General features: G+C 60.0%; 1 protein-coding gene and 1 non-coding gene across 7 annotated transcripts in view; one reads left to right on the plus strand and one right to left on the minus strand.

The window, feature by feature from the left end:
* Window positions 1-22703, plus strand: part of TIAM1 (TIAM Rac1 associated GEF 1) — a 194809-nt gene that overhangs the window by 16481 nt on the left and 155625 nt on the right. The window contains exon 1 of one of the 6 annotated variants that reach the window (XM_053657895.1): window positions 11286-11386. The exons of 4 other annotated variants lie outside the window; for them this stretch is intronic. The gene's annotated coding sequence lies outside the window, so the exon portion shown is untranslated. Of the gene's footprint in view, window positions 1-11285; window positions 11387-18526; window positions 18562-22703 lie in introns of those variants that run through there. One more of the 6 variants, XM_053657894.1, reaches the window with a different exon arrangement.
* LOC119061093 (small nucleolar RNA SNORA51) lies at window positions 1194-1323 on the minus strand. Its single transcript, XR_005084721.2, has one exon. It is a non-coding gene; the product is annotated as a small nucleolar RNA SNORA51 (small nucleolar RNA).

Raw genomic sequence — 22703 nt, forward strand, 5'->3', positions numbered from 1 at the left:
TGTGTGTGTGTGTGTGTGTGTGTGTGTGTGTGTGTGTGTGAGGGGCGGGGGGAGTGGCTTACGGCTGTCTACCTGGAAGCCCAAATCAGTCACACAGTTATTAATACATGTGGTTTGCACACTCTCAGCCGTAACCCCACGATTGCCCACCGCGTGTGAGATCTGTGACGTTCGTGCTCACCAGCGTGAACTACCAGAAGGAGAAAAGTCAGGGACCACCCCACTGATAGTCGCTGCATAGGCCTTAGGCCACCCAGGAATGAGAGCAGCCGGACAGGTGACAGACACCGGCACTCTGAGAACCAGCAGGCGTTGAGGACGGACGTTAAAGAAGGTACAGATAAATGGCAGGACGTGCCTTGCTCTCGGAGTGGAAGCGTCAGTGCTGGTGAAGCAATAGCCTCACTTTGCAAAGCCGCGTGCGGACAGCACTACCAGTGGGACTCTTCTTAGGACCAGGGCAGCTGACTCTAAAATGTCCCGCCTGTTTCTGTTGGAAAATGGGCCTTTCAGATGTTGTGAACACTTGCACTGGAAGTTCGCTTCCAAGGGACGTCACTCACTAAAAGACTGGGGAGCCGGAGGCTCGGGAACAAGGGCTCCCCTTCCCTGGCCAGTAAACTGGGGCGGCTGATAATTTCCGGGTAGAGATGTGATGGATGGTTTCTTTTTTTTTTTATTAAGATTTTTAATTTATTTATCTTTACAGAGGAAGGAAAGGAGAGAGGGAGAGAAATGTCAATGTACGGTTGCCTTTTGTGCGTCCCCTGCTGGAAAGTGGCCTGTAACCCAGGCATGTGCTCTGACTGGGAATCGAACCTCGATTGTGTGGTTCGCAGGCCTGCGCTCAATCCTCTGAGATGGATGATTTCTTATCAGTTAGAATCCTTGCTCTCCTTGACTTCTTTTTCTTTCTCTCTCTCTTTTTTTTTTTAAGATTTATTGATCTCTAGAGGGGAAGGGAAGGAGAGAGGGAGAGAAATATCAATGTATGGTTGCCTCTTGTGTGTCCCCTGCTGGGAACTGGCCTGCAACCCAGGCATGTGCCCTGACGGGGAATTGAACTGTGATCTTTTGGTTTGCAGGCCTGTGCTCAATCCACTGAGCCACACCAGCCAGGGCCCTCCTTTACTTCTTTCTCTCTTTTTCAAAATTTATTTTTATTTATTTATTTTTTAAACTTTGTAAAAACTCCGTGTTCCCCCCATTCGCAACACAGACCTGGCGAAGGGCCTGGGCCGGGGTGTGTATGGGGTGGGTTCACTGCCTCCTCTTTCTGTACAGGCGGTGTGAGAACACGGCCGTGGTGAGCACTGGGAGGCCTCTCCTTTACTTGTTACCGTAACCGCTGACCCTCCAGGCATTAGTTCAAGGGCTTAATGGTGTGCCCCTCTCATTCCTGATGTGAAAGCTAAGGATCAGAGAGGGTAAGTCATTGACCCAAGGTCACACAGCTAGCAGGGGTTGGGGCCTTCGGTTTTCTGGAATTCTAGAATAGGATCTTTAAGAAAAACCCTAGAACCTGTTTTCTAATTTAAATGAAGACCTCCAGGTTGATATTTTGCAAACTCTGTTATTTCCAGTTATCTGTGCATAAAGTATTTGAAAGCCAACCTCACTAACAAATTCCAGATGATGAGGGTTGTTTCTTAGTGAAGGTGATTGAATCAACCTGGCAGTTCCTTCCTGAAGAAGTTCAGGAATAAGCCAGCTTGCAGCCCCTGAACGGGGGCTCCTGTACCTGGGGGGGGGCAGGAAGAGAGGGCAGCCTTGGAGGAAGCCGGTGCACACTGCGTGTGCGCCCGGAGGCTGCGGCCCGGTCCTTCTCAGGACTCCTCGTCGCCCTGGGCCACAAGGCTGGGAGCTGTCCCTGGTCCGCCCGGGAGCTGCTGAGGCAGACCTCGAATTCAGCCTCTGGTCCCCAGAGCAGCACTGTTCGTCCTGCCCCGCAGCCGGTGCCACATGGAGTCTCGAGTCTGCCATCCGGGCAGCTCTCCAGGGCGGGCGGCCGGGAGGGCTGTTGGCGGGCTTTGCCGCCGCAGCTGACTGAAAGGACTGGTTTTCGGAAACACGGAGCGGGAGCCGGGTTTTCGCTCCGTGACGGTTCGTGGTGCGGAAGTGGGCAAGGACGTTACGGCTGGATTCCATCGATCCCCAAAGTGCTGGGGACTGAGAGGCTTGGCCAGTCCCGGACAGTCACAGGGTCTCCTTCTCGTATTGAACGCCTCAGGTGCCCTTTTTTTTCAAAGAGAAATCTCACGAATGAAAATACAGAAATCGAAGGAGAGGAAAATTAGAGACTCCCCCATAAATTCACAACATGAGATGTACCATCCCGACCACGGGGAAGGACGCGCAGATCGAGGACCTGCGTGACGCTGTCAGCCTTCGCCGCCGCCTGTCCCCAGAGCCCTGGCCTCTTCTGGGCTGAACTCTGCCCTTCAGACAGCGGCTCGCCCCTCGCCCCTCCCACTGCCCAGCCTCCACGTCCTGCTTTCTGCCTTCCGCCGGCCGGGTCTGGCCGGTCGCGATGTTCTGTGGCAGTGGAATCACGGGGCACTTACTTGGCCCTGTGGGACGGTTCAGTTTGCTGCACACCACATCTTGCAGGCCCACCGAGGTGGGGGCCGGGGTGGCGGGTGCTGCCTCGTCAGGACGAGTGATGCCCGCTGCCGGTGTGTCCCGTCTGGGCTGCTCGTGCGCCCGTGGCGGACCCCGGTCTGTGTCTTGCTGTTGAGAGCAGTTCTGCGGGTGCCCATGTCTGGCAGTGTCCCTGGTTTTGCTTCGGTCGCGATGCACCCAGAGGTGGAATTGCTGGGTCGTGGGGCAGTTCCGAGGTCGGTTTTCAGAGGACCTGCCGCCCCGCTTTCCGCAGAGGTGGCACCATCCTGCGTCCCCAGCAGCCGGGCACGGGTTCCAGTTTCTCCACATCCTTGCCGGTACTTGTTAATTTCTCGATGGGGGCGGTCATGGGGACTCGATTTGAGTTTCCCTCGCGGTGAGTGACGTTGGGCGCCTTCTCCTGTGCTGTTGTCAGCACAGACACAGCGTGAAGACTGGAGTGCCCGTCTGCTGTCCCCTTGCCCCTCTCCTTCGCGCTCCGTGAGCGTCCTCGCGGTCCACACCGGACTGTTCGGTTCCCGTTTCCTACCAGCCTTGTTGCCAGCGGGTCGGTGTTGCAGCAGAGTGTGGGGGCGCGTCTCCAACTCCTCTGTGGGTGGTGTGTTTGCTGGCGATTCCCAGCAGCCGCGGGTCTTCTTAGCAGAGCCGTGGCCGTGGGGGGTTTGCAGCCCTGCTGGGGGGGTCTTTCTCCCAGAGGATCGGGGTGTGTCCTCAGCAAAAGGAGCCTTGTGGCCGTAATGGCAGAGGGTCGGGGCCGCCTGCCTGACAGGCGTCACTGTGTAGCTTGGACCCTTCCCTGAGTGGACTAACTTCAGCGCTTCGGTTTCTGTGTGAACAAATGGTGTTGTGGATGAGTGCACTCTGCTCCCCCACGTGGACTTCTTAATTTCCAGGTTTTTGGAATCCAGAGGAGATTTTTATAGAAACAGTGTTACCGGGGTGACTGTTTCCCAGGTTACCCCTAATGGCCTGGGCACCCACACGTCGATTCACTGGGGCCAGCAGGTGCGTGCAAGGGGCCAGACTGACGGCGTGCGCACCGGCTCTGCCTGGTCCCCTGACTGTGACATGCTGCCCACTGCCGTGGCCGCGGCCCCTGGTCCCCACCGTGGGGCTGAGGCCCGTGGGTGTGTGCGGGTGTTCGCCGGTGCAGAGAAAAAGAAGCCCAGCCATCACCAAGTGTGTGAGTATCTTGAGCTGCGCACTTGGAGGCTCGGGATAACGTGAGTTTATTCGCCCTCCCTTTCTGCTGCCGGGAGTTCCCACTCGTCAGTCTTCGTGGGAATCAGGAAGGTCGGCAGGGCCGCACCCCGTCCGGGACCTGGGACCTGGGGGAGGAGCTGTGCCTCTTCCCCCTTCTGCCCCCATCCCCCCTGCCAGTCCTGCCGCACGCCCACCTGCGCTTCTTGGCTCCTGTGCCTTTCTCCTTTTCTCTGTGTCTTCCTCTCATGTCTCGAATCTCCCTCTGCATCCGTCTTACTAGGATGTGTGTGGTTGCATCTCGGTTAGATCCTTTACCCGTGTAAGGTAACGTTTATGGATTCTGGGCTTTGGGGCGTGGGGATCTTTCTGGGGACATTTTTTAGCCTGTAATAATAGCAGCCTTCCCCGCCCGTGTTTTTGTGGGACGGGCCATCTGTGGCCACGCCTCAGCCCCTTCACGCTGAGTGTCTCAGCCGCTGGCCCAGCGCCTGGCCCAGGACAGACGTGTGGTGTGGCCTCCTTTGATTTCTGAGAATCTTCTGCTGTGCCATCCTGACGCTCATCTGGTTTTCTCCTCGAACCCTTTACCCACCTTTCCTTCTTTTCCCCCCGGATGGGCTCAGCTGTGCGGGTGCCGGTGGCTTGTGCTCGGGATCAGGAGCCCCGATGAGGCAGGAGGAAGAGTTGCCCACTGGTGCGGGTTGGTCCCGCTTCGGTGTCACCTTGTTCCCGAGTTCTGGGGGGTTTCCGCACCGGTGCCGTGGAGCTGGCCGAGACCCCTGCGGAGGCAAACCGGCATCCTTCCGGCATCTCCCGAGAGTGCTCTTCACCTGGGCCGAGGCGTGTGTCCTTGGACACTTGGCTGTGACGGGGAGCCTGGCCCTCTTGTTTCCTGTCGCTTGCTCCATGACACTGACCATCTCCAGGTCCATCCTGTGGGATTCCTGACGTGGCTGCCTGCACACCAGGGCGGTTCCACAAGCTTGTGTTTCCCGGTGCCTGGCTTGGGTCCCCGTTGAGGGACTTGCCAGATGGACCCCGTAGCCGCCTGGGTCGAGCTGGAATAAAGCACTGGTCCTGGCTCTGGCTGCAGGTGCTGGGTGGGCATCGGGCCCCCCCAGAGGGCTTGCGACCTCGGGCCCAGAGTCCATGCTGCGGCAGGTCGGGGAGGGCAAGAGCTTGGGTGTCCACGCTGCTGGTGGGTCACTCGGAGGACTGAGCATCTGTGCACCTTCGGGGTCAGAAAGGTGCCGCAAGGTGGCTTTCTCCAGCTGACCTTGGACAGGCTGTTAGGCTTTCCTAGCGGACAGATAAGCAGGAGTGTGGGGGGATTGGGACTGGAAAGGGGCTCAGGGCCGTGGAGGGCGGCCAGCAGCTGGGCGGTGAAGAAAGGGGCAGGTGGGGGTGCAGATTCTCAGAGGGGTTTGGTCCAGGGCCCGGGAGCTTGGGTTTCTGTGCGTCTAGTCCCCAGGGGTGCTGTGCGGGCCAGGCCGGGCCCTTCCGCGCTTCTGGGTCGGAAAGCTGCCCCGGCAGCTTTGAAGCTGCGAGTGCCCGTGTGGTAGAGAGGAGGAGGCTGGGAAGCGGGAGGTGGCGGCTGGGTCTCGCTTTCTCCGTGTCCCAGCTCCCCCCTCCCCAGGCTCCTCCGGAACAGAGCAGGCTTTGTCCCGGGGACCCACCTGCAGGCCCGCACTCTGCCCTTCGGACCCTGGGGTGGTGGGAACTCGGAAATCAAAGGGAGCCCCTCTCTCTTTCCTCCTTGTCACGGGGGCCTCCGCAGCTGTGTTCCTAGCCCTGACCGTGATCACCGTTTTAAGGGCCCGAGAAGAAAGAGCCTAGAGGTTGCAGGTTCCGTCCTTCGACCAGTGTGGTTGGGCAGCGGCCTCTCCAGCTGAGCAGTTCTTACTTGCTGTAGCCCTGGGGTTGCATGGCCCTGGGTTTGCACGTGCACAGACGTCTTGGGTTCTGCAGTTGGTGGGCCTCTTCCTTTCAACCTCAGGTCATGAGGGGGAAGCCTTGGGGCGGGTGGGGGAGGCGGGGGTCGGAGCGGGCTTTGACACAAAAGGGCTCTTTCCCCCAGAAGCACCCCTCTCCGGGGCGTGTGCCGCCCGGTGCTGGTGACAGGTCTGCTTGGATGTGGAGAAAACAGGCGCCACAGTGAGATTCCCACACCAGAGGCGCCTTCCAGCGCAGGATTTCACTTTTCCGGTTCTGGTTTCTGGGGAGCTTATGTGGACGGCGTGGCCCCACTGCTACAGAACCCGGGAGGAGTGACCGCCGCTGAGCATGGAGTTGGGGGGCTCTTGGGGGGTGCGTGGTAGCGATGGACAGCCGGCACGGTGGTGATGGGGCGAGCTGGACTTACCGTGGTGGCCGCACGTATGTACACGGAGTCATTGTGTTGTGCTCCTGAAACTAATACGGTGTGACATTCAGTTGTATCTCAGTAAAAAATTAAGTCATCTCAGAACAGTTTGCATTTTGCATGAAACGCCTTTAGCACTGAAACTGCAAAGGAAGTCTCTGCTGCGATGCGGGCAGCAGAGGTGGACGCTGACCGAGGTTGACTGAAGCAGCAGCGCTGGCGGCTTTGCATCTGCCTGCCCTTGGCTCTGAGCAGGCGGCTGTCAGGGTCTCAGTTTCCTCTTCTGTGAAATGGGCCTCATTCAGCTCACCTGTATCCTGGGGTCCTCGGGAAGAGCACACGAGCTCCTGTCTGTGTCTGGTGCGTGGTGCGTGTGTGTGCATGCACAGAACATGTGTGTGGCACGTGCTTACACATGCTCACCAGACAGAACTCTCCAGACTTGGGAGTGCCGTTGCGGGGGAGTGAACGCCGAGCTGCAGTGCCTTCCTGCAGAGCCGGGCGCCTTCCGGAAGCCAGCGTTGTCTTTCGCATCTAGCCTCAGGTGGGGCCCTCCGGGACATCCAGTTTCCCAGCGCTCGGAGAAGGTGGTCTAGCAGCGCTGGGCGTTGTCCTCAGGGTTCTGTCTGGGAGGTGAACGCTTTGGTAGGAGCCAGGGGAAGCGCCCTGACCTTCCGGCTGTGGGTCACCCGGCCCCTGTCGGCTCGCTTGGGGCTGCGGTGGGGACGGAGTGCAGGGAACTGCGGAGGGATGAGAGGATCCTGAGCATCCCGCACCGTGAGGCCAGCTGTCCTGTGTGCACACCCGGGTGTCCCTGGCAAGCTGTCTCGTGGCAGGTGGGGGGGGTGCCCTGCCTGGCCGCCCTCCTTTGTGCCTGGCGCTGGGGACAGTGTCTACAGTTTTGGCCAGGTGGTTCCAGCTGCCCAAGTTCCAAGTGGACTCTCCAGTGGGATTTTCTCAAGAACACGTCCCTCCTGCCCTAGGAACCAGCATAAACCTGAGGTTTTCTTTTTTTTTTTAATATATTTTTTAAAGATTTATTTATTTATCTTTAGAGGGGAAGGGAAGGAGAGAGGGAGAGAAATATCAATGTATGGTTGCCTCTCATATGTCCCCTTCTGGGAACTGGCCTGCAACCCAGGCATGTGCCCTGACTGGGAATCGAACTGCAATCGACTAGTTCGCAGGCCTGAGCTCAATCCACTGAGCTACACCAGCCAGGGCAAGGCTGGGGTTTTCATTCTAAGATTCAATTAATTTTTTGAAACAAAGGGAGAGGAGCATCGATTTGTTGTTCTGCTTGTTCGTGTGTGAGAGTCAGACTTCGTCCCCTTGAGTGGGACGAAGCTCCAGCCAACTGAGCTACCCGCCCTGCCAGGGCCAAGCTTGGGTTTTTTAATAATGGTTTTGAGCAGTTCCTCTGCACTCCAGTTTTCCTGGGACTTGGGTGAACTTGGGGTGCAGGTGATGATCACCAGGGTTCTCGGGGCTGCCGCACACCGGAGGAGCTGGCCTGGGCAACACGGTGCTGCGGGGTTGACCAGACTTTCCTGTGTTCCGTGCTTCGTAAAGGTCACCCGTTCGATTCCACGGCAGTCTGAATTACATTTTGTTGTCATGGTCCCCTGTACAGACGCGGAAAGCTGAGACCCAGGGCACGACCTGGCCACATTTGGGCGGCTGGTGACCGTCGGCAGGGCCCGAGCCCGGCGGTCCTTCTGTAGGGACAGAGGTGGTAACCCCTCTACTGTGTGGTGTTGTGAATCGAATTCCGAAGCTCGGTGAAAGGTCCGGTTGAGGCTCTGTGTGTGTTGCTAAGTCCCCTCTGTGGTCAGGACCTTTCGTGTTAGTGCACTGGGGTTCTCAGGCCTTGTTTCCTAGGGCCGTCCTAGCAAAGCGCTGGGCGACTCGGAACAACACGGTTAATGTCCCAAATCCAGGGGCCAGAAATCCAGCGTCAAGGTGTCGGGAGGGCCCCGTCCCTGCCGATGGCGCCAGGGAGAACGTCCCATTCCCGTCTTAGAGGCAGGGCTGCCGCTTCCTTGGGAGGGCAGTGGAGCCCCAGGGTGTCCACTGCACCCGCGTGCCCCCGTCCTAACCAGTCGCACCCGCGGGGACCCAGCTGTGAGACGTAAAGGGTTCCCAAAACGGCCTCTGTGATGGGGGCTGAGCTGTGCGGGGGTGGGGGGTTGGGGGAGCAGCCTGTTCACCCTAATGTAGAATGTGCCGTATTTTGCTGTGTATAATGTGCACTTTTTTTGCCCAAATTCTTGAGGGAAAAATAAGGATGCACGTTATACATGGGTGGTACTACTTCTGTAGCTATATAAATGTTTTAATTCTTTATGTTTTTGTGTTAAAAGTGCAACTAGAAAGTAGTAACAATATCCATATGCAAAATTAAACCCTGGAATATGGTAATCAGGTTTTTTTTTAAATTAAAGATTTATTTTTAGAGAGAGGGGAAGGGAAGGAGAAAGAGGAAACATCAATGCGTGGTTGCCTCTCGTGTGCCCCCTACTGGGGACCTGGCCCACAACCCAGGCGTGTGCCCCGACTGGGAATCCAACTACAGGCCCTTTGGTTCTCAGGCCAGTGCTCAATCCACTGAGCCACACCAGCCAGGGCCAGTTTTGGTTCTAAATATAAATAAATGAAAAGTTGAATTAAAAAAGTGAAAATTTTTTTTTCTTGAAAGTTTGGGCCAAAAATGTGGGTGCGCATTATACATGGCAGAACACAGTAACTATTTAGAGACGTCTCCGAGGAGGTGATTCGGTCAAACGAGGCCCCTGGTGGATCCTGATGCAATCTGCCTGGTGTCCTCGTCAAAAGAGGGAACTTGGACACGCGCAGAGACAGCGGGGGTGCTCCGGCCGGAGGAGAGGCCCGTGAGGACGCAGGGGAAGCCGACCTCCAAGCAGAGAGGCTTCGGGAGAAACCTGCCCTGCCGACACCTTGGTCCGACTCCCAGCCTGCAGCAGGACCGCCAGACTGCGTTTCTGGCCTTGACCGCCCAGTCTGCGGTGCTCGTGAAGGGAGCCCCAGCGGTAACAATCATGTGCCCAGAGAGCATGATAGGTCTTCGCCCACAGCGCCCCGGTTGGAGGTCACCTTTCTCGTAAGAGCTCCTTCCATGGCCGTGCTTTGTAGGGGGTTGGTTCTGGGCCAGGAAGGCCTGGCACCGTGCTCCTGCTCTGGAGAAATAACTACACATCCTGTGGGCGGGAGAGGGACCCGCAGGTGGGTGTGGGGCGAGGCCACGGGCGGCTTTGCAGGCACCTGGGAGCTTGCTGGGGATGAGCTGTCATTCCGGGTTATTCTGCCCAGGGTGCTGGCTTGCTCTGGGACTCGGGATGCGGTTGCTGACAGGAGGACGCTCCTTGCTCACCCCGCCCCTCTCAGTCGGGGCTGGAGAGGCCCCGAGCTGCTGGGCAGGGAAGTGGCCGTTATTGCGAAGTGTTGCCCTGTTGTTCTCGCTCCCACAGGGGCCGGTGTTCGGGTTCACAGGCCTGGGGCGCGGCGGCGCCTGTGCTGTGACGCCTGGGTGGTGTGCCAGGGCCCGGGGCCGGCAGACGCTGCGAGAGCCAGGCTGGCTTTGCTGTCCTCCGTGCCACTCGTGCAGGGCCGCAGGCACCGCTGGCAGCCCGCCCCAGGGTGCAGCGGACACCCCAGAGGTGGACCTGCAGAATCCCCCTCGGTCTGCGTTGGAGGTGGTTCCGGAGGACTGAAAGAGCGTCCTGGGGCAGTCAGGGGCTGGCGCCCTCTCCCCTGGGGCAGGGGCTGCCCTGGAAGAAGTGCGTGTGTTGATTTTGGGGCAGGGGCGGCATGAGCTACTGGCATTTAGCTGGTTTGCTGAACCACCTACAGTGGGTCACATCCCAAATGCCAGAGTGTCCCTGTCGCCTTCCATAGGGAGGTGTGGGCCTGCCCTGCTGGACAGGTAAAGACCTCCCCCTCCAGGGGCGCATTGAACACAAGCGCTCGCTTCTCTGTGGGTGGGGTCCCAGGTGTGGTCAGAATTGCCGCTGAAAGGCTGTCTCCCCCCTCTCGCCACTCCAAGGACAGCTCCCAGGGGGCAGCGGTCCGGGGATTTTCCACATCCCACCCCTCGTTGGCTTCCGGCTGCGATGAGGACTGTAGACGCGGTGCCTTAAGTCCTCAGGTTCATTCCCTCCCAGGCCGGGCAGGAGTGGGAACAGCAGGTGTGGGAGGGGCCTGTGCCCTCTGGAGGGGTCGGCCGCTCCCTTGTTTCTTCCTAGCTCCTTCCTAGCTCCGGGGGGTTCCCTGCCTCTGCTTCCACCTTGACAGTCCTTCCCTGGACTTGTCTCAGTCTCCAAACGTCCCCCTTACAAAGACAAAGCCACCAGAACCTGGCTACCCCGAGCCAGCGTGACCTCAGCTCATCTCAGTAACATGTGCAAAGGCTGCTTCCCCTGGTGTCTCAGTCACAGACACTGGGATTAGGGCTTCAGCATATCTGGGGGTGTGTTTGGGAGGCTCAAGGGACGCCAAACACACTGCTCCCACTTTGTTGTTGCCACTCGGAGACGCCTCCCTCGGAGTGGATGCTGGGACAGCGTGCTGACCGCACCGTGTTCGCGTCCACTCCTTTCTGCTTTCGTCAGGCTGAGTCGCTCTCCTGACTAAACGTGCCCCCCCCTCCCTGCTGCGTCATTTAGTCATCACCCTCTGCTCCGTCCAGGCTCCGACCGTCTGTCTGGACGTTCCTGCTCCATGTCTTCCCAAGGGTGGACACACTGTCCTAAGACACCACGTGGCACTCACCACGGAGACGAAGAAGCAGACACTTGCCTGCGACCTGGTTCCTGTCTGTCCCTCCAGACTGCAGACCCCAACCAGACGGGGGCCCTGCCTCGCGCTCCGCCTGACCGTGCCCCTGGTGACCACCTACCTGCTGCCTGGCATGTAGCTTTTGGTTTTAAAAGTTAGTCGAATCAAATGGAGAACTTGCTTTTCCATTAATGGCAGCTATGGGTGAGTGCGCTCTAATTTTGGAAAAGAACAGGTACCTTCCCCCCAAATTGAAAGTCAAGTGGCCAGCAGTTCCGCTTCAGGGGTGTATCCAGGTGTATCCAGGAGCACCAGCAGCTGGGGTTTGAAGGGACGTTTGTGCTCCTTGCTCCTGGCAGCATTGCTCACAGCGGCCAGGCATGGGAGCAGCTCAAGTGTCCACTGGTGGGTGAACGGTGAGGGACCTGGCGTGCGTTCGTGTGTGTGTGTGTGTGTGTGTGTGTGTGTGGCGGAGTCCTGCTCAGCTCCAAACGGGAAGGGCGTTCTGACACACGGGTGAACCCGGAGGGCACCATGCCAGCCCAGCTGAGCTAGGTCGGCCGTGAGTGGGGACTACTGTGCACTCCCTTGGGGCGACTCAAGGTCAGAGACGGGGAGGAGAGCCGTGGTGGTGGGGGTGGGGCGGGCGCTGGGTGTGCTTGTTGAATGGGGACGGCGTTCCAGTTGGCTGCCCAATGACGAACGTACTTAATGTACTAGAGCTGTGCATTTGAAAGTGGTTAACACGGTGCCTTTTGTGTTCTGCTACCACAATAGAAAAATGGGAAAGCATGCAAAAAAAAAGAAAGTAAGTGCGTGTGTGTGCATGTGTGCAAGAATGGGAGTGGTCTGGTCTGCCGTGGTCGTGGTTTCGGCCTGTTCCCGGTGCCCGGTTTCGTTACTTACAAAATACGTAGAGACCCGGTGGGTCTTAGCAGGGAAGCGTTCTGACGCTGGTTCCTGGACGCTCTGAGATCGTTTGTCCTGTTTTTCCTCTGCAGGGTTCTGCCCCCATTCCGATCGGGCCAAGGCAAGTTGCCATCTGCACCTGAGGAAGGGGCTGGAGTGTGGCCATTCCTTGCTTGGCTGCTCGCCTTCTTTAACGTGCTTTGCGCCAACCCCCCCCCCCCCCCCCAGGAGACACTGCCAGGCAGAGATGTGGGGGCAGCCAGGGCTGGATCGCCCGCCCGCCCTGCCACTCGGTTCGCAGAGCTGAGGGAAGGGAGTGAGGGGCATGTCTGCAGGTGCACGCAGGGTGCACCGGAGACCAAGCACAGGTGATCTGGGCGAAAGCGTCTCAGGCAGCGTCCTGGGTGGACCAGACAGCCTGGCCCCTGGCACACTAGCTCCTCATCCCCATGCCTGTCTCCTCGGGTTGAGCCTTCTTGGTCCTGTCTGTCTGTCTGCCTCTCGAGTGTGGGCGTTGCCCCGGAATCGGTGGTGGGTGGGGTGGGGCGCTGGGAGGGGAGGGAGGAGGTGGGGCTGCTTCCTACAGGGGTTGCTCCCTGGCAGGGGTTGAGGGTCCTCGGGTGTGCGGGCTGGCACTTCTCCCTTCACCGTTCCTCCAGGTATGTCCCCTGGTGGACCGTTTGGCGACCTTATCAGAAGGAGCGCTCTGAGTCATCACTTTAGTAATTGCATTTTTTGCCACGACGTGTCCCCTGAGCCAAGCGAAAGCCGAACAGCCCAGTGGCACAGGGAAGAGGGCAGCGTGGGAGCCGAGTCCGAGGCCCACTGCGTGCCCTTCCCCCGAGTCTCACTGCCGTTGCCTGGTGTCCCACGGCTGGCCACCGGGCATCTGGCCGGCCGGGCCCACTTGTTCACGTAGCGCCTTTGTTCCTGGTCAGAGCCGCTCCTCGGGCTTTGTGGGTCCCGGTGAGAATGCCTGCACCGCGCGAGCGGGAGAGAAGGTTCTCTTGGTCCATCTGCTGTGCCGACCGGGCGGCTTACAGGCAGGAGGGACGTGGCTCCCTCAGGGCTGGGGGCTGCAAGTCTGGGAGGGGGGCTGCACGGTGGGTGCAGACCACAGGTCGCGTGTCCCCTTGTTGTGTGGGTTCTGTCCTGTGTTGTCTCTGGATGCAAGGACACCCTCTCACACACCAGAGAGCCCTCAGTCCCACTGCACCTCGGCCACACTCTTCTCCAAGTCTGGGAGACTTGTGGTGTGGGCGTGCTCTCACGGACATTTTCAGAGCACCTGCTGTCCTTTCTCTGGCCGGAGAGCTGAGGGAAAGTGGGTGCTGCCACATGGAGCCCGGGGCCTGGCCCTCGGGGCCTGCAGCCCCCCCACTGGCCTGGCCGCCGGTGTGCGTGGCGCTCTGCCCCTTCTGGGTTCCCACTGGGAGGAAGCGCGCTCTCCCCTGCTCTGCCTCTTGGACCGGGTCAGTGGGGCAGGGAGCCTGGCCGGGGAGGGGCAGCAGGTGCATCGGAGGGACGCTTGGCATCAGGATTTAGTGGCTGACGTGTGTGCGTTAGGGACCTGTCAAAGCTGTGGAAACCAGCAGACCCCTCGCTCCCCACAAGGCGTCCGATTCCGCTGGACGGTCTTTGCGGAGCCTGCTGGCGTGCCCGCCTGGCCTCGGCTCCGGCTGGGACACAGGTCTCCACGTTCCCTGCGCCTGCTGCAGACGCCTCCGCTGGGTCTGTCTGTCTAAAGCTCATCTCCAGGGTGTCACCGCCAGGTCCCTCTTCCCCCAACCCTGTTCCTGTCCCCCCGGGGCGGGCACCTCAACCTGGCGTCATGTCCCACCAGGTCTCTCGGTTTTTTGTTTCTTCTCTAAACTCCCAATTTTCCTGCGCACACCGTGCACTCCAGCTGGATGCCAGCGCTGTCCCCAGGATGCTCAGCGTTTTCTGCCTCTTTGCCTGGGCGACGGCTGTGCCAGTGGGACGGCTGCACCAGTGCTCTGAAAGGGCCGGCGCATCTGACGCTCCGTCCTTAATGATCCATTTCCGGTGACGAGTCTCATCAAGCTGTTCTTAAAACTACCAGCAAATGAGCTCTCTTCCTCCTTTAAAGTCCTCTCCCCTTTTCCATCTCTTCGGCTGTTGGTCATGTGCCTGATTGTTACACATCCGTGTGTTCGCTCCCTCTTCCTGCTTCCATTGCATATTCTTGGGGGTGGGGGGTGGAATTCGCTCTCCCTCCCCCGTCCCGGGAGGAACCCAGCCCACCAGGGCCGTGTCTGGAACGGTGAGCTCTCTGCGTGCCCGGGCTGCACCGGGAAGGTAGTCCACACTCGGGCGTACCCAGGGCTGGCTTCCTGAAAGCGAGAGGCCCCTCAGGGTTGTGCTGAATTTACGTACAGCTCCTGGCGGTGGGGATGCCAAGGGTGCCCGCAGTTCGTGGACAACCTCAACAACTTCCGTGAACACAGCACACACAGGTGCCTGTCCACCCCGGTCCAAAAGGCAGCGTCGGTAAAACACACCTGCAGGGTCTGATCCCATTCCCGAGTCAGATCACGCTCTGAGGTATTGGGGGCCAGGACTTTGATGTGAGAAGGCGGGGGGTGGGGGGCAGTTCATCCCAGAACAGAGGCCTGGGCTCCGCCTTGCAGGAGGCGCTGGCACCCAGTAGGTGCTCTTGTCTCGATGGCATTGTGTCCCCACCCAGCACATGCCGAGGCTCTGACCCTGGGGCTGTAGTTGGAGATGGGCCTGGAAGGAGAGAATTCGGCTTAAATTCGGCCTAAAGCGTGGGTCCCTAACCCAATGGGCCTGTGTCCCTGGGAGAGTTAGGGACCCCCCCTCTGCGTGGGCACCCAGAGAAGGCCGAGTGGGGTTGCAGTGACAAGGTGACTGCACACCGGGGGCCGGCTGTTCTGACACCGTGAGAACAGTGCTTTGGCCTCTGAGCTGGGAGACGCAACTTGGTCTTGTTTAAGCCTCCCCGTGTGTGGGGCTTTGTCCTGGCCACCTTAGTGGACAAAGGCATTTGTTTTCCTTTCTTCCAAAGGTGGCTGCTGTATGCTGCTCCCTTTGCGGTGACGTTGTCCGTTGCCAGGGTCAGGGCCGGAGCCTGCCTTTACTCCGGCCCAGGGCAGAGTCGGGCTTCTCGTCCACTCTCTGTCTTCATTGGGTGGATTGGAGAGCCAAGGGTGAGGAGGCCAGAGCCGTTTTCTCAGAGCCCCTTGCGTGGCCCGGGCGGTGGACCCCGAGGGTGAATCCTGTGCTGTCAGCGCAATTGGGTGACCCCGGACAGATATGAGTAACGCCTCACTCACAAATGGAACTCCTGGTGACAGGCAGTGTCCCTGAGCAGCGGAGACCAGGAAGTGGGTCAGTGACACACTGCACTGCTTTGTGATGGATGTGGGTGACCCGACTTAATGGAAACCACAGTCCGAGGGAGAGTGCACTCGAAAGCGTCAGCACCCGGCGGCGATGAGGGGAGAGCGGGCGCAGCCGGGGGGGACAGTCCTTTCACCAGCAGCCAGTCTGCTCCGCCTCGCAGGTGTCGCCGCTGCTTTCTCTCGACATGTCCTTCAGGATGGTGGCCCCGCACCCGGCTCCGTGCCAGGCCGGCCCTGAGCCCCGGGAACCAGGTGCGTGGTTGTCGTCCTGAGTGAGCCGACAGTCCCGCGGGACCGCTGCATGGGCCGTGGTCACACGGTGCTGCAGGTGCCGCCTGCGAGCACGTCTGGGGGAGCGTGCTGAGGGCGGCAGCGTTTCCTACCGACCGCGGGCGGCCATCGGGGACGGCGTCCCCCCAGAGCCGGGATTGGGGCTGGAAGGCCCGGTCACTCGGGCCGAGTGGAGCAGAGGTGTCTCAGGTGGCGAGAACCCTGAGTGTGTCCTGGAGGGCGTGTGCACACGCTCCTGCCCCTCGTCTCCTTCTCTCCTGTCTTGACAGTTCTAATCGGTGAACCAGTCCCATGGGGTGAGTGAAAGGCCCCGTTTGTAGTGTTTGCCGGTTTTCACAGTGGGAATGTTCCCACCAGGGCTGACTCCAAGGTGTCAGCATGATGTCACCTGGCCCACAAAATTCCCACAGCGATTAGCAGTTGGTCACAAGTCTCTACAGTTCCAGTCAATAGACCCCCGCCTCCCATCCACCCACCCATCATCCACCCACCCATCCGTCCGTCTGTCCTCCACCTGCCTGTCCACCCGTCCACCATCCATCCATCCATCCACCCATCCTCCACCTTCGCATCCATCCGTCCATCTGTCCATCCATCCACCCACCCACTCATGTATCCATCTATCATTTTAACCAGATGAAGTCATAAGAATAAATCATGTTACAAATTTTAGAGTCTCTTTAGTCAAACCCTCTCGTATTATAGACAAGATGGCTGATATCTAGGGAGAGAAAGTGACTTTCTTAAAGTCTGTAGACCCGAGATCAGGACCCTGGTCTTCAGAACCGAGGTCTGCAGCCACCTCTTGTAAGCAACACACAGATGCCAGTCCGGCTCGGTGACTCCCGACTTGGGGCCGTGTGCACTTCACGTCACACAGAGCGGTTCTGTCCGTGTGCCCATTCTGCTGCACCTGCCTCCGTGGCCGCCGGTCCACACCCTCCTGTCCTGTTGAAATGCCGCTCCTCTCCGGTCGGCAGCAGTGAGCTTCAGAATGACCTTGAGCATCTGCTCTTGATGTTCACCCAGTCTCCGTCCGCCGTTCCTGGATTTCGTTTGCTTCTGTGAGTGTGTGTGACGGGCACCCCTCCTTGGGGACTCCCACTGCAGCCACCCCCACGGGGTGCCAGCCACCTGCCTCCTGGAGCCCCTCGGTGCTGTGTGCAGTCCTCTGGGACACACCCGTGGAGCTGAGACTGCTGCCCTGCCTGCTGGGCTCCCGCAGCGTGGCCTGGGCGTTCTGGGGGTGAGCCGTCCATCCTGCTCCAGACGGTGTGTGAGCGGCTGTCAGCTGACCTGGCAGGGTGACCCCTGCTCCCCCAGGGACTTTGTTTTGAACTTGCTGACAAATGGGCCTGGGAGATGGAGGCCCCAGAGGACTCGGTTTAAAACTGGCTTCTGCGCCGTGACGTTGAGAGAAAGCACGTCTCGGACCCGCGATCGGACCCGAACAATCAGTGCTTCCCTCTGGGGAGTGAGAATGAGGGTGAGGACGAGTGGGGCAGAAACTCCCCCGCGTGTGCGTGCTCCGTGTGAATTCTTCCTTTGTGAGGACAAGCAGCGAACAGGAAGGCTAGTTGTATTTTAATTGGGCGCAGCTGGACGCGGGCCACACCCTGGCCGTTGTCCTTTCATGACGGTTTTCGTTCGGCTGCCGCGAACTTTCCGTGTGCGAGTCTATGCGTGGAGACCCCGTGATCTCAGATGGACTTGGTTCTGGCCGCGGGGAGACTGTGACCGCGCAGGGTGTTCAGACCTGTGCCGCGACGCCGGACATCGAAGCGTGAGCTGCGCTGTGAGTTCTCCCTTCCCCCGGTGGATCTTACTGACCCTTTCTCGGTGAGCTTAGTCGTCTGTTGCCTATGCCGCCTACACCGCTGTCCTGTGGCCTCTCAGCCGAGGTTCTAAACCTCCGGAGGTGGCCTGTGAACAGACACGGGCCGCGGCGTTTCCTCGGCCGGGCGCTCGGGGCCGGGGATGTGGACGGTCATTCAATTTCGGTGGCTTCCTGGAAAGCACTGTGCCAGCGTATTTTCCCATGATGCCAGCAGTCCTGCTTGCCTTCCTCTTTCCCCTTAAAGGAACTTCTTTCTTGCACTCGGTGGTTCTGTCCTCATTGTCATGGTTCCCACCGGTGTGCCTGGTCTCCAATCGGGAAAAATACGCTCAGTCCCTGTGGCTCTTCGCACTCGAAGAGGCCGGGGGCCGGTGGGTATGGCACACGAAACAGCCGGAAATAGAAGAATAAAGGTGACCACTTATTCCGGCACTTGCAGATCGTGCGTGCGGGCCGCCTCGACCAGCGGACGCCGTGGAAAGCGTCTCTGGAGCCGCGAAGGTGGGGGGGGTGAGGGTGGGGCTGTCGGTGCGAAGCACAGGGGCCGTCACCCCAGTGGGGGAGACGGTTCCCGTCTCACAGTCTGGGCCAGCCTCTTCTTAGTTACCAGGTTGAACTAGAGGAATTGCCAGATTGAGCTTCCAGAAGGACAGTCTCCTCCGGCCCACCTGGGAGAGCCGGTGTGCCAAGCAAGGACCTGGGGGATGCATGTCTGCCTTGGGGAGGGACACGATGTGACTCGGACGGGCCTTCAGGGAGGTGGGCGGCCTCCTCTCGCCGGGACCTGTCTGCAGTGGTTGTGTCCACTTCGCTGACACTCGCTCGCTGCCTCACTTCCTTTCAGAGGCGTCTGGAGCAATGCTGGCTGCCTAGCAACGTGCTCCAGCCCAGGAGGGTGGAGAGCGGGTCAGCAGTGAGCAGTCATGTACAATCAGGTTGAAGAACGCACAGCGGCCTGCGACACCGGCTCCGACCCCCAGGGGGCACCAGCTTGCCCGTGTTTGTGCGAGTCCGTGGGAGTCCACTGCGGCTGTGACCGGCACCCCCGCTGTGGCCAGGGAGTGCCGTGCTCACTTCCGGGGCCTCTGTGTGTCCGTCCGTCTTGCAGAAGCATCCAGCACCTGGCATTCGCTCAGCTGAGCCTTGTCCCCCGGAGGGTGAGCGAGAACACGAGGGATTTGGGTATTTGTGATTCTTGGCACCTGAGCACGTTGGCCTCTGCCGGTGAGTCTGTGACTTGCCAAGAACAAGGACATACGGAGTGAGTGACAGCCCAGTCATTCTTTCAGGAGTTTTGAGCCCTGGGCTGGCGGTCCTCCTGATATGGCCCAAGAAGCCCCAGGTGTTCCCCGTCCTCCAGTCCAGCAAAGGCGAGTCCAGCTGCGCCTTCCTGTAGGCACAGGAGTCTGCGGTGGCGCCCACAGGCTGCAGCCGGCCCGGGGCGTCCGCGGTGTCTGGGAGGCCGGGAGCGTGTGTGGCGTCCTGGAGCATCTTTCAGTGTTGTTGGCTTACTGATTTTTAGGCCTTTTCCATTTGTGTTTTGTTCCATCGACAAAACTGAATCTCCCTGCCAGCCCCGCAAGCTCCGGGCGGGGACAGTGGCAGATGAATCTCGCTCCTCGCCAGCCCTGCCTCCCAACAGCAGTGGCTTAACTGGGGGCGATTTGTGTTCGGAGGCCGTGGTGTTTACACTGTTTGTCTGGGGAAGGAAAAAGCTGCGTGAACGAGCCGTGCTGTGCGGCTGCTTCAGACCTTGTGTTTGTTGTGTATCCACACTCTTTATCCCTCACAGGCTCCTGTACAAATGACCTTTTCCAGCCCTCGCTGCTGGTGACTCCGGCCCTGGCTCCCGAAGTGGCTGTCCGATGAGCCGCTGTGTCGTCAGGCCTGGCTGAGGACCACCCCAGAGCCCGGGCCGCTTTCCTCTGTGGCTGGGCCTTGTTGCCCTGCCCTGCCCTGCCCTGCGGGCTCTGGGCCCGGCCGGACAGGGGCAGGCGGGCCAGTGCTGGGAAATACCCGGCAGGCCGGGGGTCCTGTGTGGTCAGTAGGGAAACCTCACCAGCCATGGCTGACAGGGTCTCGGGGCCAGGGGTTCTGGTCTGGGCAGAAACCAGCACTGCGGCCTGCAGGTCACTCCGTGGGCAACAAGGGGCTTCTGGGAGCCCAGGAACCAGTGGGATGCCGTCCAGCTGCTTCTAAATCGTGTCCTGGGGCAGCTGGTCCTGGGAACTGGCAGAGCAGCACAAACACTCAGGGGCGGGGGTTAGCGCCTGGGTCGGGGTAGACGAGGAAGGAGCGTGATACCTGCTTGGGTGGGTGGGCGGGCCTGTGGCAGGCGGGCCAGGTGTGCGACGGCAGTGCTGACACCTGCGGGGACAGTCTCTGGTCACAGTCCCCGGGCAGAGCCCCTCGCACATGGGGGTCCCTCTCTCTGCTGATCCCATCAGGCAGCTGCCGTGACCGTCCCTGTTCCACAGGTGAGAACGAGGCTCCATTGTGGTGCCTGTGCTGTGGTTTTGGGAGCATGGACACAAAAAACCGTCCTCGAGTCCCGGGCGTGGTGTCAGCCGGGGGCTGCCTTCGGAGCACGGGGGCTGCTCCCACTGGATGGGCCCAGGCGGGGGGTGCTGGCTGGGGGGAGCCGGCAGGGTGGGCCTTTGCACGCTCACTGCTGTACGCCAGACACCCGTCGAGCTTGGCATGGGTTCTTCTAATCCCCACAGAAAGGGGGGACGGGTGATGAGGGCGTCTGGCTGATAGATGAGGAAACTGAGTCAGGGTGAGGCTGCCCCGTCAGTAAGTGGCAGGACCGAGTGTCAGTGGAGGTCACCAGTCTGGGGGGGGGGCCCTGAGGGGGTTCTTCACTTGGTGGCCTCTGTGCTGGGTCCCTGGTGCAGCCAGAAGGGGGGGTGACTTGGGGGGCACTGTTGTTGGGCTCCTTGGGGTAGAGGCTCTGGTCCCTCTTGGGCGTTCCTGCCCTGGTGACTCGTGACCCCCCTCCTTGGCGTTGGCCCTGGTGCAGGTGGGAGGCTGACTTTGTGGGCTCTCGTGGGTCTGCCCCCGAGGGCGCCCGGTGGCGGAGATGGAGAAGCCTCTGAGGGGCAGAGAGCGGCACGCTGGCCAGGGCACGCGCTGGGTCTCGCGCGCCTTTCTCACCGACCCCCCAACAGCCCTGTGAGGGGAACCGGCCAGGGCAGGGTGGGCCACTAGTCCTCGGCCGCACAGCCCGGCCCGGGCTGGGCCATAGGGCTGACTCCCCGGTGGGGCTACCCTGCCCCGGACTGGGCGCCTGCGGCCACCTCCGGGCATTTCCGCAGGCTCAGCACGCCAGTCTGCCGTTTCCGGGCCTCCCCCGCACTCCGAGGCTGCCGCCCCCCACTCCCCGACTCAGCTGCCGGAGCCTGCAGAACAGGGCATGCTTTTCCCGCCCCGGAACTGTGGCTGCCGTTGCCCGCGCACCTGCTGAGCGAAGGGCCTTAGAGACGCCTCTTGCCTGTGGCAGGGGCCAGAGTGACAGGCAGGAGCTCACTCCCAGCTGTCTGCTCTCAGTGGAGCTGCGGGCGAGTGGCCGGGGCGGAGGGGGCCACCTCGGTGGGTGGGCAGGTCACAGGTGCCCACTGTCCGCCTGAGCACTCTCCTCCGGGCAGCTTGGCTCTGCACTTTCGGGTCCGCTTCTGAGAATACAATTAAATTTTTGACCTTTTTTCCTGGATTTCTCTTGTTAGAAAAATGCTCAGATGTGCACAGGCCCCTACCCTGTGCGCAGCTCTGGCTTTTTCCTGGGATCCTCACACAGGGCCTCTCTCTGCACACACGTGCCCTGAGGTCTGCTCTGCAACTGGGTCCCCTTTTTTCCCTTTCGTCCTCTCAGCTGAGGGCGAGTATGGACAATTAGTCTTTGATTTCTCTTTCCATTGTTGTCCTCGGAGGCCTGGCAGGAAGACACCCGGCACACAGAGAGGTGACAGGGAGTTTGTGAAGCTGGGCCGCAGAGTCACGAAGCGAAGGGACTGAGGTTCACTGCGGCGGCAGGGGAAGCCGCTCGAACAGAACACCACTCCCCAGGCGACTTGTAAAGGCAGTTCTGGAGGCTGCAAGTCCAAGGTCAGGGTGCTGGCAGAGTTGGTGCCGTCTTCCCGCTGGGCCCTCATGGGGGAGGGTGGGGCGTGCTCTGGGGCCCTTCCATAAGGACACTAGTCCCATTCATGGGGCTCTGCCCTCCTGACCTAGTAACCCCCTCCTGGAGGCCCCTCCTCCTGTACCAGCACATGGCGGGTTAGGTTTCAACACGTTCAGCCCACGGGGCCCTCTGCCCCTAGAACTGCGGTGCAAGGAGGGCTGGCTGAGTGACGCTGTGTGGCTTGTGGTGGAGAGACCCTGCAGGTGACCACCGCAGGGAGGAAGCTGGGGGTCCATGCTCCTCCATACCTCCTTCTGGTCTCCTGGCTTCTGCTGGTACCTCCAAGGGGCCAGTGGGCAAGGCAGCCTGGTGGGTGCCGGCCCTCCTGGGGCGCCGACACGGGTGGAAGCGATGGGGAGCCATCTGAAGGGCCGCGTGAGAACATCCTGCACACCCGCTCACCCCGCACACCCTGCACTCAGCCCTTGAGATTCTGAAATAACTTTCGTCCAGTAGGTGGCGCCTGCAAGTGGGCGAGGGTGCAGCTTCGTGTCCTTGGGGACTTGGGGACCAGGCATCTCCGAAACAGCTTAGCTTGTGCTGTGGAGGCTTGTAATCCTGCTGGTGATCGGGAGTCTCCTGCTTTGTCAGCTGCTTTTGAATCCAGTCTTTTACTTTTTTCTGGTTTATTTGCTTGCTAGTCACTCACTGCGAGGCCGGTTTGAAAGGCCTCATCACCACCCTGCCGAGTGTTTCAGGGATTGTGTGTAAATGTTCCGAGGGGCCGCTCCCTCGCCGTGGGAGGGCTCGATGTACAGAAATGCGCGTTTCCGGGTTTTTCAGGACAAATCACACTCGGGGAAGCAGCTGAGACACTAAAAAGTGTTCCGCTGGGTACGGCACCGGGAGGCGCTGGGGTCTGGCAGGTCAGGGGCCTGTCCCCAGCTGGTTCCCCTGCTCTGCCTGGAAGGCGGAGTTCCCGGGACTGACGAAGACTCTCTCCTTAAGCAAGTGCCAGTCACGCCTGAGCCCTCTCACCGTCCAGGCAGAACCTTGGTCCCGCCGTGTCAGCAAGCGTCCCGCTGAGGTAGTTCAGGAGAAGGCTCACCTGTGCTGTCTGCTCCCCCCGGGCTGCCTCGGCAAAGTTCCGATGTCTGTGGGTTTTTTAAAAAGATTTTA

This window comes from Artibeus jamaicensis, unplaced genomic scaffold (assembly GCF_021234435.1).
Source record: "Artibeus jamaicensis isolate MK-2021 breed Jamaican fruit bat unplaced genomic scaffold, CSHL_Jam_final scaffold_474, whole genome shotgun sequence".
Classification (NCBI taxonomy): domain Eukaryota; kingdom Metazoa; phylum Chordata; class Mammalia; order Chiroptera; family Phyllostomidae; genus Artibeus; species Artibeus jamaicensis.